At 43.1% G+C, this 6,191-nt stretch overlaps 2 pseudogenes; both read right to left on the bottom strand.

Moving 5' to 3' along the window:
• LOC112062181 (40S ribosomal protein SA-like) lies at positions 1-871 on the bottom strand (annotated as a pseudogene).
• Positions 872-5,048: 4,177 nt separating this feature from the next.
• LOC112062185 (40S ribosomal protein SA-like) lies at positions 5,049-5,645 on the bottom strand (annotated as a pseudogene).
• Between the last annotated feature and the right edge of the window lie 546 nt (positions 5,646-6,191).

The raw sequence follows: 6,191 nt of genomic DNA, 5'->3' as shown, positions 1-6,191 counted from the left end.
TTAAGACCACTCAGTGGTTGTTCCTACCCACTCAGTGGCCTGAGAAGTGGGAGCTGCAGACCAGCCTTCAGTGAGGGAACTGCTGAGTAGGCACAGAGGGCACCTGCACACCTTCGGACCAGTCTGCCACCTCAGGTTGTGTAGCGGTGAACTCAGAAGCTGGAGCACATCATTCACCCTGAAATTCCTCCATGGTCACAGCCTTCTTAGCTGCCGCCTGCTTTTCCTTTTCAATCTCTTCAGGATCTCTGTAGAAGCAGAGATCAGGCATGACCTCCCATGGGTGTTCACAGTAGATGGTGCCACACACGTGCAGAACTTCCCGGGCGAGTATCCACCACATCAGACCCACTGAGTGAGCTCCCTTGTTGGCACGGGATGACAATGTCCACACAGTGCAGAGGAGAATCTGTTACACAGACCAGTGGTAGGCAGGTTAACGTAAGAGGCCTCTGTGAGAGGCTGGTGGTCAGCCCTGGGATCAGTAACCACCGGAAATCTTGGCTCCCGGAAGGCTTACTGGATTTGGTTAGTGAAGATTCCAGGAGAGAAGCAGCCAGCAATAGGGGTGGCTCCAGTGACAGCAGCAAACTTCAGCACAGCTCGCTGGCCAGTATTTCTAGAGGATACGACACTGACATCAGCTGGGTTTTCAATGGCAGCAATGGCACGAGCTGCCAGCAGAAGCATCTCCCAGGTTCTCTTCAGATTTATGTTGTAGACGCCATCACTTTTCCTTTTGTAGATGTACTGTTCCATTTGGAAGTCTAGGTTGGTGCCCCCTAAGTGGGTTCCTGCTGCACGAAATTTGAGTACTTCCTCCTCCTCCATTTGCAGGAAATCAAGGGCTCCGGACATTGTGAAAGTTTCCCTTTAAGTTACAATGGGAATCCAGAACAACGCCGTATGGACCCCTCTCTGGGTAGTGCAGAAGGGGCTCAGACTTAGTAAGAATGTTCTGCTATGTTTGTTTTAACCTCTACAGTTTATAAGTACCCTCACAAATATCCCCTCACTTGAATCTCACAACAACCCTATGAGATTTATTTTGTCAGTTTTATAGATGAGGAAAAAGGCTCAGAGGAATTACAGGGCTTGTCTAACGTTGGCAGATTGGGACTTGAACCCTAGACTTGACTCCAAATTGTATGATCTTTCAACTTTTTCATGGGTACCAATTGAAGATGAGGTGGAATTATTAGAACACTGTCAACATTGTATCATTGGAATTATAGAATCTTAGAGATGGAAGTGACCTTACGCATCACAAATTCCAAACCCCTCTCTCATTTTTCACAATAGAAAAAGAAGGTTTAGGGGCTTCCCTGGTGGCGCAGTGGTTGCGTGTCCGCCTGCCGATGCAGGGGAACCGGGTTCGCGCCCCGGTCTGGGAGGATCCCACATGCCGCGGAGCGGCGCATACCACACACACACAAAAAAAAAAAAAGAAAAAAGAAAAAGAAGGTTTAGAGAATTTCTATCACGTGTCTAAAGGCACACCTCCGGTTTGAGAAGTCATTACACCGAAGCTGGCTCTTCCACTGACTGCTTCTGGCTTGTCCTCAGATCTCACTCTCAGTTGGAGGTTGTGGGCTGAGCTTGTGGGAGACCAAGCTCCCTGCTTTCCTGCATCAGAGGCCCCGGACACCCAGCCCTTTCTGACAGGAGCCTGGCCCTCGCTGAAGGAAACAGGGTTTTTCTCTCTCCCCCTTTCTGTCATTTCTTTTTCCTCTTTCTTATTTACCTAGCAGGTGAGGGGCGAGGGTTGTAGAAGAGCCATCCAGTCTTCAAGGTTCCCTACTCCCTCCCCTGTAAGACCTGGTTTTGATAAAGGCTTCCAAGTTTGAAAGTTAATAAAAATAATGCCACTGACCTCTTCATTTATTTATTGTTTTTGAACCGTCTACACCTCGGAGTCCAGTTTTGTTTTCCTTTCTTTCTATGATGCCCTCGGTATAGACCCTGCTGGCTAACTGAAGGTGTGCTTTGCACAGAATCCAACAGAATCTTGCCCCTGTCTTGTAGGAATAACTACCAGGCCTTAGAGAAGATAGATTCCATTGTTCGGCTTTGCATGTCACACTATTTTTATGAGTCAAATCTGATAACAGAAGAGCACAAATCTAAATTTTACCAGTAATCAAAGAAATACAAGGAAATACCCTTTTGACCATCAAATAGGCAAAAAGTAGAGAGATTGATATTTTGTGCTGGCAAGAGGGTGAGAAAACGAGAGCTCATATGTTGCTGCTGTAAATATGAATTGCTGTACCTTTTGGGAATGAGGCCAGCTATCTATTAAAAAATACAGAGATTACATTCAGTACTGTCATTTTTGTTCATTTAGCCTGTGGAAATCAAGGTTCCAGTTTGTAAGGTTATATGTTCAAGAAAGTTTACTAAAGCTCTGTTTGTAGTTGCAAAAACCTAAAAACCCCTTGAATTTCTGTCAGGAAATGTTGAATAAATTATGGTTTATCTGTAATACAGAGTATATCATATAGTAATAAAGTCACAGAGTAACATTCATGGAATTATCTTACTTTTGGAAAAAGCAAGAAAATCTTCATATGTGTGTATACGTGATTACAGATCTTCCTGGACTTACGATGGGGTTACATCCCAATAAACCCATTGTAAGTTGAAAATGCATTTAATACACCTAACCTTCCGAACTTCATAGCTTAGCCTTGCCTACCTTAAACGTGCTCAGAACACTCTATTAGCCTAGAGTTGGGCAAAATCTTTGAACACAAAGCCTATTTTATAATAAAATGTTGAATATCTCATGTCATTTATTGAATACTTTATTGAAAGTGAGCATCAGAATAGTTGTCAGGGTACAGAATGGTTGTCAGAGGATTGGCTGTTTCGCCTTGTGACGGTGTGGCTGACTGGCAGCTGCGGTTTGCTGCCACTGCCCAGCATCTCGAGAGTATCAGACCACATATCGCTAACCTGGGAAGAGATCAACATTCAAAATTCGAGTACAGTTTCACTGACTGCGTGTCACTTTTGAACTATAGTAAAGTCAAAAAATAGTGAGTCGGGGAGTTCCCTAGTGGCCTAATGGTTAGGGGTTCAGCACTTTCACTGTGGAGGCCCGGGTTCGATCCCTGGTCACAGCTAATAAAATGTATGCCTCGAGGGTAGAATTAGGATTGGGAAACAGACATCAACATATCTGTGTTGTTTGTCTTGTTATAACGAGCATGCATTGATTTTGTGATTTTTTTTTAATAAAGTGGAAAATTTTTCAGAGTGGGTTTGAGAGATAGATGGGTTATAATCTATTTTCTGTCACTTAATAGTTGTGAGAGGCTTGGTAAAGTACTTAACCTCAGTCCACATCTGTAAAAGGGGAATAATATCTACATCACTGTGTTTGATTAAAGGAAGTAAAGTATACAAAGCATGTAGCACATTGTAATCCATCTATAAATGTTAGTTTCTTTTTCCCTCTACACAAGCAATTTGGAGTAGAATATTAAAACACATGCAAAATGTGTTCGCTGTGCTACCAGTGTGTGTTATCCTGATGTGCACAGTGTGGCATTGGCCTACCAAAGGGGTGATTTAGTGACTCTATTTGCCCCCTTAATCCTTATAGAGACGAAGAATAATGTACAATGGTGCCTTGGCCCTCCCGGGTTATTTACCTGGTACCTCAGTTATTAGTAATCCAGCTGCAAACTAGGGAGGAGGGAAGAGGGCCTCTGAATAGCCAAAACAGATGTCTGAAGTTCAAGCTCCTGCTGGATCATTTATTCTTATTTTAGGTAACCCAAACAATCTTTTCCAGTTATGATGCTATGGCAGTTACCCAGAGAGCAGCCAGGAGGGTCTGAGCCCAGGGGTACATGGAAGACTAAAATGCAAACACAAGTACTCAGGAAGCCGGATGGTCTAGGGCCAGGCCCTGTTTTCACAATTAATAACTGATCTTCATAATGATGATGCTGGATTATTAGGGAGAAATTAATTCATGCTTTATATAATCTTGTAAAGGCCCCTAATTAGAGTATGATACAGTCTAGAAGTATTACCACCAAAGATAATTAAACTTTTCAGTTTCATTGTGTAAAAAGTAAGTTTTATTTTTGTATTAGTGCCAGAATATAACAGAGGTCTTTATCCTATTAGAGAAAGATAGAGTAGATGCCTATAGTTAGAAATCTGGACAGCCAAGTGTGGCAGATGTTAGAAATTGTTGAAAAAGGATTTTAACCTGGAACAGTGGAATCATGTCTCACAAGTGTGTTATATGCTTTTTGACTAAGAGAAGGTCCACAATCTATAATCCAAAATCCCTGGGGCCTGGTGAGTTTTGGAATTCAGAATTTTTCAGATTTCTTGAGAAGTAGTATGTAATGTAGTAGCCCTAACAGGGTCTGAGGCAGACACAATAGTCAAACATATTAATATTTCTGTAGTGAAGTATTTATTAGGACAAATAGTGTATAGTTTAAATAACCACTAAATGAAATAGTGGGATAAATATAGAATATAAATACTCTAGTAATCTTATTTCTAAGAAAATATTTTATAAATCTTTAAATTTATGCAGGTTTGATTTCAGCTAAATGTGCGGGTGCATACACAAACCATGAACATCCATCTCCTCTGATTGCTTGAGCATCTTAGAGGAACCTCAGTGCCTGTCACCAGCAGCAGCTGGAGTGGCACCTGTGATTGCAGGAGCAGGACTAAGGGCCATTTTAAGCACTTTTTCCCAGGTCAAATGCTTCATTAATTTAGGTTTCCATCTAAGCAGTCCCTCCTAAATTATGAAAACCACCATAAGCTCATGTTCATTGATAAATGTGCATGGTTCAAAGCTAGCCAGTGACTGATCACACATTTTCACCATCTCATGTAGGGATTTTTTTTTACCACCTGTGTTTACAAATTCGTCTCCGTCATCACTGTTATCCTCATGATTAACTATATTTAAAACCATTTCACACACCCATTAGGATAGTTACTATAAAAAAAAAAACCAAACAACGACATTCACAGAAAGATAGACAAGATGAAAAGGCAGAGGGCTATGTACCATGTTCACAGTAGATGGTGCCACACACGTGCAGAACTTCCCGGGCGAGTATCCACCACATCAGACCCACTGAGTGAGCTCCCTTGTTGGCACGGGATGACAATGTCCACACAGTGCAGAGGAGAATCTGTTACACAGACCAATGGTAGGCAGGTTAACGTAAGAGGCCTCTGTGAGAGGCTGGTGGTCAGCCCTGGGATCAGTAACCACCGGAAATCTTGGCTCCCGGAAGGCTTACTGGATTTGGTTAGTGAAGATTCCAGGAGAGAAGCAGCCAGCAATAGGGGTGGCTCCAGTGACAGCAGCAAACTTCAGCACAGCTCGCTGGCCAGTATTTCTAGAGGATACGACACTGACATCAGCTGAGTTTTCAATGGCAGCAATGGCACGAGCTGCCAGCAGAAGCATCTCCCAGGTTCTCTTCAGATTTATGTTGTAGACGCCATCACTTTTCCTTTTGTAGATGTACTGTTCCATTTGGAAGTCTAGGTTGGTGCCCCCTAAGTGGGTTCCTGCTGCACGAAATTTGAGTACTTCCTCCTCCTCCATTTGCAGGAAATCAAGGGCTCCGGACATTGTGAAAGTTTCCCTTTAAGTTACAATGGGAATCCAGAACAACGCCGTATGGACCCCTCTCTGGGTAGTGCAGAAGGGGCTCAGACTTAGTAAGAATGTTCTGCTATGTTTGTTTTAACCTCTACAGTTTATAAGTACCCTCACAAATATCCCCTCACTTGAATCTCACAACAACCCTATGAGATTTATTTTGTCAGTTTTATAGATGAGGAAAAAGGCTCAGAGGAATTACAGGGCTTGTCTAACGTTGGCAGATTGGGACTTGAACCCTAGACTTGACTCCAAATTGTATGATCTTTCAACTTTTTCATGGGTACCAATTGAAGATGAGGTGGAATTATTAGAACACTGTCAACATTGTATCATTGGAATTATAGAATCTTAGAGATGGAAGTGACCTTACGCATCACAAATTCCAAACCCCTCTCTCATTTTTCACAATAGAAAAAGAAGGTTTAGGGGCTTCCCTGGTGGCGCAGTGGTTGCGTGTCCGCCTGCCGATGCAGGGGAACCGGGTTCGCGCCCCGGTCTGGGAGGATCCCACATGCCGCGGAGCGGC

Source organism: Physeter macrocephalus, chromosome 15 (assembly GCF_002837175.3).
Source record: "Physeter macrocephalus isolate SW-GA chromosome 15, ASM283717v5, whole genome shotgun sequence".
Classification (NCBI taxonomy): Eukaryota; Metazoa; Chordata; class Mammalia; order Artiodactyla; family Physeteridae; genus Physeter; species Physeter macrocephalus.
The sequence above is the reverse complement of the archived record's forward strand: the minus strand, read 5'-3'. Positions and strand labels throughout refer to the sequence as shown.